Genomic DNA, 12,738 nt, shown 5'->3' with positions numbered 1-12,738 from the left:
CTACACATGGAGGGTGGAGATGAAAGAAAGAAGATAGTATAAAATAAAAAGGAGACCCTGAGGGATAAGGATGGAGAAATTAAGAGAAAAACACTATAACCAAAGGAACTAGACTTGTAATCAAATTTAAGATATATATATATATATATAAGAACTGATCTCCTCGGATTGTGCCGAGGACGATTTTCTTTGGATAAAACTTGTTTATCTTTGCTTTCTTATCATCTGAACCCACTATAATTGTTATCAAACTCATTAGAGCCTAGTTTTTTAACCCACTCTCTACAAATTCATTGTATTGGGCTCTTTGGGCTTAGATCCTGTTACCTTTTGGGCCTAGGGACCAAATTTCACCCTTACAGTTTATATTTTTATGATAAAAATTGTCTTTAATTTTAAATTTATCTATATGCATTAATGCATGTGTTACATGCTTTTTATTATTATTAATAATTTGACTAATTATTTATATTTTTATGATAAAAATTGTATTTAATTTTAAATACTTCCATGCGTTTGCATGGGTTATATACTAGTTTACTATTAATAACCATGACAATATGAGAGTGAGTTTCAACAAAAATATAACATGTATAACAAAAAAAGTAACACAAATATATACAAAAATATAAGAAAAAAAAAAAATATATATATATATATATATATATTGTTTTTGTGGGGTGTTCGAGTACTGAGAATGACAAGAAGCATGACGTTCCTCACCAAACCATTTGTAAAGTGCTTCAGATCCGAGAAGGTGGTCTACTCGAGTAGAGGATGGGAAAGAGTAGGGGTTGTCCATGGGTCGAGCAGGTCAGGTTTTTACCCAACCTGCAATTGACCCGTACAAGATCGGGTGGGTGGTTTTTCAACCCATAATCGGCCTGTAACAGTAACAGATTTGTCGGTTTGGGTTGCCGGCGGGTGGTGGTCGGTTTCAGGTGAACCAGATTATCACCAGAGTCCTTCAAAACGCGGTGAGATCTATCCATCCAATATCAAGTGAGATCCTGTCGGATCTGGCAAGATTTCTACCAAATCGTGATGATAAATCATTGATTCGGCTAGATTCGATGTTTATTGTGCCAGAAATCAATGAATTTAAGTGAAAAAAATGGTTTAAATTTGGGTAAAAAAAATGGCCGGAATCTGGAAAAAATGGCCGAAGTTTGAATGGACTTCGGTTCGGGTTAAGTTTCACGGGTTTTGAAATTAAAAACTGTTAACCGACTTGCTAGGGTCGGGTTAGTGAGGTCGGAACCTGCGTCTGATTGCCGGAATCGTCGGATCAGGTGGTGGTGGGTCGGAGGGGTTGGGCGGGTTACCGGTTTCCATGGACACCCCTAGGAAAGAGGCATGAAGTCTTATGAGCGCCCAGGGAGGAGAGGTAACACTCTAAGGGAGGAACAGTGGAGTTGTAGGAAGTTACCTGAAAGGGTATACCTACCACCCCCACATTGAATGCTCTGTAGCAAACTTATTTGTTGCATTAATAAAGAAGTGACATTTGAACAATGTTTTCACAACTAGCAACCCCTTTTACCACTTTCAGCAGTACCTTAATGGGACAAGTATTAGAGGGAGAGTTTTGGGACATACATGTGGAAGGCCATGATGCAAAGAAGTAGGATATATAAGAAGAAAGAAGTCCTGAAATGAGGGGACTTTTTGAATGAAAGAAGAAAAAAAGAGAAAGAACAGTGTACAAACTAAGAAAACCTAAGAAAGACTTATATAAGAACACATCCTCGAGAAGGATCAAGGATAGCTTTTTTTACTTATTTGACTCTTGTTTTTCCTTAACTATGATCTGCATCATTAGTCTGAAACTTAATGTACAACTGTATTGTGATTACCTTCCCATCTTAACATTAAAACAATTCTATTATTTGGGCTTGGGTTGAAGTGCAAGGCACCATTAATCTAAGTGGGTTTGGGCTTCCAAATCCAGTTCTTACAGTTTTATATATACTTTTCATTTATTTTAGTTTACTGTTAATTTATTGTGGATATATATGTATATATGTATGTATGTATGTATGTATATTAAAATTTTTAACTTTGATTTTGTGATAGTGAGATGGAAGAGTGGATAAAGTTTTGAGCTTTTGATTTTTTATTTAACCAAAACGAAACAATTTTTAATGTGAAACTAGTTGCGGACCTGCGCGTTGCGTGTGATTGATTTTTTTTATGATCGTGTTATTATTTTGAATATTTTTGAATGTATTACTACTTAAGCTGCATTATACATGTATGACCAATATATTGTAGGATTCATGATGATAGGAGGTATTGGTCTTGGAATTAGATGTGGAAAGGATACAACTATAATTTATTCATTTCAATTCGGCAGGCTCTTAACCATAGCCCTTACTTAGTTGCCATACTTGGCCTTGTAGTCACTCCAGAGCTGATCAACCGTCTTCCCAAGTTGGTAAAATTTAATTAACTTAAAATTAGATAGAAGGGATTTTATAAATTTCAAGTTAGAGTTATGCTAGGTGAAAACTTTAGAGGACTATAATTAAGTCCTTGCAAGTCTTTTTAAATAAATATTAATAATTTAAAAAGATCTATTCCTTTGAAGATAGAGATTAGTATTATAAATAGGATGAAGAAATTTTATTGTATTATGTTTTTTGGAAACATAATTTCTACCAAACTCGGTTGGCTAATTGGTATATTTCCAAGTCAATTGAGCACATTTTGCATGTTACATATAATTCTTCGTTTCATATGGGTAAGGGCATTCACGATCCCAATGACCCACTCCTTTTTTCTTGCATGCGTGGTTTTTTGGGATGCGAAATGTGTTTGTTCCAAAAAATTGTATGTCAAAGGATTTGTCAATAGTTTTGCAGCAATTGTTTTCCATCTGATTGGTTTAGAATTGATAATAGTAATTGTATTCCTTCATCAATTGATTCGCATAACAATGCAATTGCCAATCCATACTTTGCATTTTTGTCTCCTTCTATGTTTGCTTGAAGAAGGATTTCTTTTCCCGCTTTAGTTTGATCTTGTACAAAATATTTGTGAGCTCCAACCCAAAATAGTGCTTGTTTGTTTCCAGCCCTAAAGCATTGATGAATGAGTTTTTCTTCATCGTTTCAAAGGAATAAATTATTTTGGAGCAGTCCAGTTAGATTGATGTGGTGAAGAACTTTTTTCCTTTTGGTTAGCCGATTGAATCGCTTGCAACTGTTTTTGAAAAACAAAAACACATATTAAGAAACTAATGTGTTAAAAAAAATCAACTGGTGACAAAACATGACAATAATCATATACTAAGAATTACACATGAACATTATTATCATCACAATTGCAATATTGGATTAATGAAGCTATTTTTTTTTTCTTTTAGAAATATAACAATGACTCTAGAATTGCACACTACTACGTGGAAAAAATCAATAAAAAGAGAAAATATAGGATTTCAATATTTTGTGCCACAATTTTGGACGTGGTAAATTGTGATTAGTAGAGAAAAAGTGGGGAGTTCATGTGAAAGTAACAAACATGAGATTTGAATTTAAATTTGTGTACTTGATTTTGATGTTGCCTAAAAATTTTGGCGATTTTCTTCCAACATTGGAAAATATTTCGAGCAATAATTATGTTGGTAATTCATGTTGCATGCTCATTTTTGTGAAGTGGAGAGGGTATTTTTATGATATTTTTTGTTGTTTTGTTTTTTAATTTATAGTGTTTTGATTGTTGTATGGATGAATGATTGTTGAATTTATTTGCAATTATTTTTAATTGTTTTTTTTTTTTTTGAATAGAAGCCTTTCATATACCCTTCTCTATTAATCTTAAATCTTATAGTTTTGAATATAAATATATAAATTGTAAATTATGTTTGACTGTTCAGTGTTCATTTGGTTTTTTTTTTTTTTTGGCATATATATATATATATATATATATATATTGTGTGTGCGTATAGAAGATGAAAGTGTAAAGGTAGAAGCTGAATTAGGGGCTCCCCCAACTCTGACGCACTTTGATCCATTAATGCAAATATAATTGCATGAGAAACCTCTTCATTGCAGGAACGCACAATATTAAACCCTTAGAGAGCGCAGCGAAGTAAATTACCTGAAGTGGGGCTTTGGCATCATTTAAAATAGGAGCCAATTTACTCCGTAACTGATAAAAGAGTTAAAAGTTAGCTTTCATCTGAAAATACATATTATAACGCTTTTGTCTGTTACTTTTATTAATTACGGGCATAATGCATAACCTTATCATTGTCAATATTATAATAAAATTAATAAAAATTTTAGGATACGTGGATACCAATCTAAATGATGTAGTATACAATGGACGCATTAATGAGAAGTACAATCTGATCAATTCAAGAAATGGAGTCTTACATGTTGAAATACGTTGGAAGGTGATTTTAGACGTGCCACCAACACTTTATACTTCACTACTTCAAAACATTCTTCCAATAAGCCACAACACATTAAAAAAATGAGACCTGAGATATTTCCAAATAAACTAAGGTAAAATAAAATAGTGTTTTTGGCTGTTAAGTTATAGCACTATTAAGCAACATAAACAACTCCTTTTATTTTTGAAACGACATTCAAGCAATCTCACAAACACATCAATGGCATACCAAGGATGCTCGTCTAATATAAACACAAACACAAACAAACAAATTAATATAAACAGAGCATAAAACTTTTGCACCTAAAATCTTACGTAAATATAGGGTTTCTAAGCTCCACGAAGTTCCACACAACACTCAAAATATCATACCAGCATAACCATCAAACTACTAAACTTTCAGTTACTGAGCTTTGGGAGCTCACATTTTCTGCATCAACTATAGCTTCAAACCTTTCCGAGTGTGGTTTTTCAGCAAATATAGTATTAGCCACTTGGTTAACTGCTTTAGTTGCAATTCCTCTGCGTCAGTACTTGGAGCCCAAAACATAGCCAAGTTTACCTCTACACTTATCATTGTCAAAATTTTTGGTCCTTGAAATGGCACCAATGGGCTGACTATTAAGGCAAATTGCCCTGAACTATGGGTGTGGAATAACTTTGGTATTGATAAAGTTGATTGCATCTTCTTTGTTAGTGTAAGGTTCCCATGTGCAAAAGTGGGTCACTTTGTAATTAAGGCTGCGTTTGAATCGACTTCAAAGTGATTCCGGAAATGATTTTCCGGAAAATGCATGCGTTTGGCTGTCACAGAAAACATTATTTTCCGGAAAATGATTTCCGGTTGACCACGAATTTTCCCTTTGACCACGGAAATCCATTTCTGCCTTCATTTTCACTTCAATTCACTTCCGGAAAAAGAGAGAGAGAGAGAGAGAGAGAGAGAGAGAGAGAGAGAGAGAGAGAGAGAGAGAGAGAGAGAGAGAGAAGAGAGAGCCCAGATCAGAGAGAGAGAGGGACGATCGCACCGCGCGGACGAGCGGCGCGGTGCACGATCGCGATCGTCGATCGAGCGGCGCGATCGACGAGCGCGCTCGTCTCTCGTCGATCGACGATCGCGATCGACGAGCGCGTTCGTCCGAGCGATCGACGAGCGCCGCTCGTCGGACGCTCGTCGGACGAGCCTTTCGCCGAATTTGATGCATTTTCTGGTAAAATGATTAAATGTACCAAACACCAAAATTAATTTTCCGTAAAATGAATTTTGTGACAGCCAAACACATGAAAACGTTTTCCTTTCCGGAAAATAGCATTTCCGGAAAATAGAATATTTTCCGGAAATGATTTTACGCGAACCAAACACAGCCTAAACTTAAATGAGTTAATTTCATGTAATAGGAGTAGCTATAGTTGGTGGCTGGTATTGATTTTATTAGTGCTAGTGCTTAATTGGACACCAATTTGATTTTCCAAAAAACTTTTATTATTAATGAAGCAAAGTCTTTTATTTGACTTTTTTGAGACAATATGAAGATATAATAGAAACTTGAAATAAGTTCATAAAGGGAAGAAAATATAGAAGTCCAATATCATTTGCGTCTTTGAAGCTTCTTCTTCTTTGATGACTTGTGTTTTGTAGCTTTTCGACGATTGATTAGATCTTGAAGGAACATGTTATCGTCACTGGGTTCCGCATCTTCAACATTAGAAGCAGAACTCATTGATGGGATGGCACCATTATTGTGTTCTTGTTTTGATCTACTTTCATCATTATTTGTGCTTGTTAATGGTTTTGTATCCAGAACTTCAAATTTGTTTTCTCAGAAGTTTGGTCTGCGTTTTTCTTGACTTCATAATTCTCCAATGCTTCCTACACCAAAGAATGTTTATTAAAGTACATAGTAGATTTTTATTTATTTTTGAATGAATTTGCAAATAAATGTAGAAGTAGGAAGCTTACTGTTATGATATCACCATTTGTTTTTTTTTTTTTTTTGGGTGGGTCACTTGGATAATTATTTGTGCTTGTGGATGGTTTTGTATCAAAAACTTCAAATGTGTTTTTGTCAGAAGTCTGATCTGGACTTTCCTTGATTTCATCATTTTGCAGTGGTTCCTAAAACACGGTATGTGGATTAAAACATAATATTTGGATTTGCAAATAATCTAAGTTTGTAAAAGTTGACAGCTTACTGTTGTAATATGATCAAGTTTCATTGTCGTTTCGTCATTTGAAATGTTGTCAAACACCTTTTCAATTGTATATAATTCCCATCCTTCCTTCCAATTATAGTCATTAAGCTTTAGTTGGAACACAAATGTTTTTCCAATGAGCTTCTCTATTTCATTTGGTATGGTGGAATTTGCATTCATCTGATAAAATATTAAATATAATTTTGTATATTCTTTTCAAATTAAATGAAAGATTATACATGCTAATTGTATGGTCTTCAGTTGCATATTTGTTTAATAGTTCTCTTGTTGTTGTGTGAAGTAATTTTTCAACTTCCTTGTCAAACAAAATAAATATGGCACACTCTGTTTCATCATCAACGTTGAGTTGAATTCTATACATGCATGTTTAAATATATAATTTGTTTCATTTTTGTTTGATAATTTTTTTCTTTTTTGTTTTATGTTTACATATATTGAACGATTCTAAAATTGGTAATTTATATTTTACCTTGGAATTGGAAAATTAGAGTTACTTTTGCAATGGCTGCACCAAAAATCATTTTCAGATTTAACTTTTTTGTTGCTCTTTGCACATCCGATATAGTACCATCCAAAGTTTTTTTCAATATTTTCAATTGTTGCAAGGCACGTGAAGACATTTTCCTACAATATAAAAGAAAAAAAGAAACGTATTTAGTGTTAAGCTTATTGAAAACTATATATATTATTGGTATAACGTTATTGGGAAAAAATGTTAGAGTGCCTAATCATCTTATGTCCATTCCAAAGATGTTATTTGCTTGATTGTTCTTCTATTTTGTGTGATTCTTTTTTCAACTGATATTTCTTGCTTGAATTGTAGAGGAATTCCTTCAATTTCAGTCTTTTCCACATTTGTTTGATGGTAGAAGATTTAAATCAAAACATAGTGAATAATTATTTGATATGAAGATTGTTATTGTACTATATAAAAGTATCAAGATTATTTTTAAAATAATAAATTAGAATAAAAGTATGGTATGGAAAATCTAAATACCTATCAATCAATGTTGCAGTTTCAGGTATTTCTAAATTGATGTACACTTTTGTTGCACTTGTAGATGACAAATAGTGTTCCCCTGTATTTAATAAAAATATGTTAATTATGTAAAAGAAAAGATATGTTTAAAAGAAGTTATTACCTCTAAATGTTTTCACAATAGTAGATGTCACTATTATGACAAAGGGTCCTCGATTGTTGGTGTAAAAATTGTCCTCAATTTCATTTGATGTTGGTCCCCAGAGAGTAATTCTTATTTTGATTTCTCTGTGGCAAACAAATATGTAAGTGATAAAGAGCTTGAAGTAGAATTATGCAATGAATCCATATGTACATTCTAAAGCTTACTCTGGATTCATGATATCTATATTTCTCATTGGGACAGTAGATCCTTGAACATGAACAATTTCTAGTGGTCCAACACCAACTATCTTTCCAATGATGTTTGCAACAAATAAAGTTGATTAAGTAATTTGAAACATAATTATTTTAAAATAAATACTTTTTAGGCTACCTGTCAATTGTTTGTTATTGTCAAAGCGATCCACAATTGTTTGGTAATCAACAAATTCAAATTTATGTTGAGAGATTGTAACTTCAGCCTCTTTTAGCATCTCAATAACTGTTGTACGTAGAAAGTTTATTTTCTTCTCTCTACTTATAGGCCGATAGCTATTTTTTTCCTTGTAAGTATCTACTCGAAAATTGGACAGTGAATATAATTGTCCTTCTCATAGTTGTGCCTGAAACTTCTTAACATTGTTTTTTTGAATTGTAGCGTGTATAGTATCATACTGCTAGTTAAATAAGTAATTTGTTAGTCACAATTTTAGTTTTAAGGTGTGAGTCGAGTAAAGAATATATGAAAAAATAGATTCTCAATTCAAATCTAACCTGTTCATCTATAAGAACCATGTTTAGCAGTAACCCAGTAGTAACAAATTCAACAGCCTAACAAAATTGAAACCATCCACACCACAGATGAAATAGGCAAAAACAAACGTAGAAAGGAAAAAAGAAACGATCAAGCAAAATAATAAAGCAAGAAATTGGGATGTAGGGATACCTCAACTGAACCACCCAACTTACATTAGTACGTATTTATATAGATGTGAGGAAAGGAAGGAAGACAGAGAGGCTGCTGTTAGAATCCAAAACAGAAGCTAAAACTATGAGAATCAAAAGGTGGGGAAGGGGAAGATTCTAAACCTGAAACGATGAATAAGTTGTAACCGTGAAAATCATAAGTTGTATAAGTTGTAACGGAAGGCAAGGGAATAGCATAAGTTGTAACTGTGAAAAGCAATTAGGTTTGGCAAGGGGAGTTACTTGAAAAGGCTTTGGTTGTGGGCTTGGGTTTTATAGTGGATTTAAATGTATAAGAAGTGGACTTTAAAGTAGAGATAGGGCTGGATATAATTTTAGTTTTATTAGTATTTTATTAATTGGTAAAAACTATTTTAAAATTGAATTTAAAATTCAGAAAATAGGATAGGAATGACATGGCGGCTAACGTGGCTTAATATGAGCGTAGCAACATTAAATGCTACGCTTTAGCTTTTAGTAATATATATATATATATATATATATATATATATATATATATATAGATTGTAACACACTAACACTAGGCTAACCATTTACTTCATATAATATTAAATTATTAATATATATTTATTAATAATTAATAATTTTTTATTAAACCATAATAGGAAAGTTTTGATAGCACTTTTATGAGAAATATAAAAAGTCATCAACAACATTTATTATTTTATAATCCTCTCAATAGAACATTTCTAAAAATAGTTCATAACTCAATGTGCTTAGGGCATTGGTTAACATTTCTCATATATATATGGGTGCAATGTGGTGTGGTTACTCCATTTTGTGTGCTATTTTGGTTGATTTAGGCATGGTCGTGTAGATTGGTGAACACCCATAACAGTAACACATGATTGGTTTGAAGTTGGGCTAAAACTTAGATATATAGTATCTTAGGTGCAGTATATTAGGTTTTCCAATCAAATTTGAATGTTTGGTTGCATTAACCAATAAAACACAAACAATGATGTATTATTAAAGGATAATTAAGTTAAATCCACTCGAGTTTTTAATTTAATTGAATGACTTAATGTACTTCATATAAGGTGTAGGGCTAAAGGCCCAAAATCATATATTGGGCCCTGGAGTTTGTTTGAGGACGTTGAATGGTCTGAGGAGAGACAAGTAGTTATTAGGGGTTCCAATTTAAAGTCTCATGAGTAAGGAATAAATGGAAGGTGGTCCGAGGAGGAACTCCTCCTCGGATATGATGAATGCAGCTCAAGTATGTATTACAGCAATTAGAGTGACCCTCAAAGAAGCTCTAGTGATAGGGACGTGCCTCATGAATATACAAGAAGGAAGGAAACCCAAAAATATCTAAGGAAAAGCTGCTACCACCGCATTAAATGCATTGCAGCTACTTTTCTAACCACATTTATGTGGAAAAGACCCCTGAACAGTACTGTCTTGGCTACCACAACTCACAGAAAGCCAAAGAGGGTGTCTGATGGGACAGACACTCAAGTAAGGACTCAAATGAACAATAAGTGTAGGACTAAGATGATTCAAAGGAAGCTATATAATGTGAGAGGCCCCCCATGAGAAGGGATCAGAAAAATAGAGAGAGCACTGTAGCAATCTAAATTGTACTTGTACCCAATTGTGATCAATTTATAAAAGTGAGACCTTCTCGGACTGTAAGTCCATTGATATCAGAATCTCTTATTTGTGTTTGATTGTCATTTAATTCAGTACTAGCCATCATTCAACTCATTAAGGCCTAGTTCTTTAACCCATTCTCTACAAATTCATTGTACTGAGCTCTCTGGGCCAAGATCATAAACCTTGGGCTTAGGCTACAAAATGAGTCCTTACATAAGGTATTGTACCTTCCAATGGCATTAGCTCTTTTTTCTAGTTATGGAATTGATTGTAATAGAATGATGAATCTATCTCTTAGTCTTTTTGGCAATAATTGGAGGAGTGAAATCATTATATATAAATATATATATATATATATTTTAAGTAGTAAGTCCATGGAAAAGAACTAATAAAAATAAGTATTTTTATTTTAGGATTAAAAGAAGGATTCACTACAACAAGTTTATAAATTGTTGTGAGTTCCAGTTAGTTCAACTAGTAAAATTTATGATGGTTGAATAAAAGATCTAGAATTCAATTCTCGCTTATACCAAAAATCAATTTGTGTTTTTATTTGATAATAAAAAGCACAATTATTAGAAGTGGACGTTATAAATTGAAACTCTAAAAAAAAATCATTAAATTGTTAAAGCTTTAAGATTTACCATTTTTTAGTTTTTTTATATTTTGTTTTTAGAAACAAACACATACACACAAGGGAGAGAGAAATAAGTTCTAACATAAAAGCACACCACAAACTCTACTAAAAAACCATGATAACTTTTAAGAAAGTGTGGGGTAAGTTAACAACACATTTTCTTAAGCAATGTGAGACAATTACTATTTTTTTTTTAAGTAAGTTGATGGAATGATTATGTACTCTTAATTCAAGGGGTTATGGTAAAAAATAAAAACAATTATAGGGATAAGGGAGAGAGAAAGAGAGTAATTTATATGACTATTTTGACAATTTTAGTATTTCACCATATATACTTTGCAAAAAATTATGAAAAAATCTAGGACTACATTTTTTTACAACTTCTTGCCACAACTGCGTTACATGATAGAATATGATTGGTGAAGAAAAAAAAGTGAGTTCGTGTGTAAGTGACAAGGGTGGCTCTACGTGTATCTTCCCAAAAAATGTATATATATACTTGCAAATACACACACACACACACACTAAACTAACTTATTTTGATCATCTTAATAAATATATTGACCACTTTGATTTTAGAATTATAAGAATTTTGATTCAATAAAAGTAAAAATAATGCTATATTCACAACATTTTTACAATAATTCTATAACAACTCTTATGTGATAAGCGGAAATCAGTTACTAATTCTAATTTGGGACAACATTGACGTCGCTTTTTAAAACACTAATAACCAATTGCTGTATAAGATTTGTTTTAAAATGTTGTTGATGTGCATTACTCCAGAAATAATTATGGCCCCCTCAAGAAAAAATATTGTAGTCATGAGTTCTCCTTGATAGTGTCATCAGTTATACTCTTTTTGGTTTTGCAATGACAATAATTTTGCTTTCCTTAGCAACCCAGCTCACATTTGTAACAGACATCATCATTCATTTTTCTTTCTATTCTTTATTATCATTTCAATTTTCTTACTTTATTATTTTCATCTCATCATTCTCAATTCCCACTTTATGTCTAATCAATCCTTTTTTTTCTTCTCCTTTTTAGTAGAAAAAAATGGTAACACTTATGTATTTTATTATTATTATTATTTTTTTTTTGCAATATGGATTTTGTGGGAGGACGAGAATCCGAGAGCAGGGGCAAGTGGGAGAAGTCCAAAATCAAAAGAGCAGACCTCAGGAAGCACCAACAGCAAGTCCTTCGGAAAATATAAACAACTCATCACAAGCATAAGGAGACTACAATGCCCGAGGACCTCGAGGCTACTAACGTGTCATTGGAAGGGCCGAGAACTAGTTCTGAAGACTAAAAGGCACAAACCGTGAAAGAGAAGGAAGATTTGTCGTCAAGCAAGAATGGGAGGAATGTAGATAAAGCATCCATCACCTCCGCATTCAATACTCTGAACCCACTTAACTGACCGCATTAATGAGGAAATAACCCCTGAATAGTGTCATCATAGCTCATAGCCTAAGGCAAAAACCTTCTACTAAAGTCCTGATGGGATAAGTATTAAGGGAAATGAACTTTAACCCTCCAAGTGGAAGGCTAAGATACAACCTAGGAGACTATATAAGACAAAGAAACCTCTATGAGACGGAGAAGATCATCTGTGAACAGGGAGAGATAGAAAATTGTGATTGTAATCCTAAAACAAGTGTAATGGGAATCTCAAACCAAACTCGAGGAACATAATATATGCCTTCCGAGGTTATCTTTAATCAACCCTCATGTCTCATACTCAAAATTAACGTTAATCTATTCATTTCTTGTTAGT

The sequence above is a fragment of the Quercus robur genome, chromosome 1 (assembly GCF_932294415.1).
Source record: "Quercus robur chromosome 1, dhQueRobu3.1, whole genome shotgun sequence".
Classification (NCBI taxonomy): domain Eukaryota; kingdom Viridiplantae; phylum Streptophyta; class Magnoliopsida; order Fagales; family Fagaceae; genus Quercus; species Quercus robur.
Note: the sequence above shows the minus strand (reverse complement) of the source record.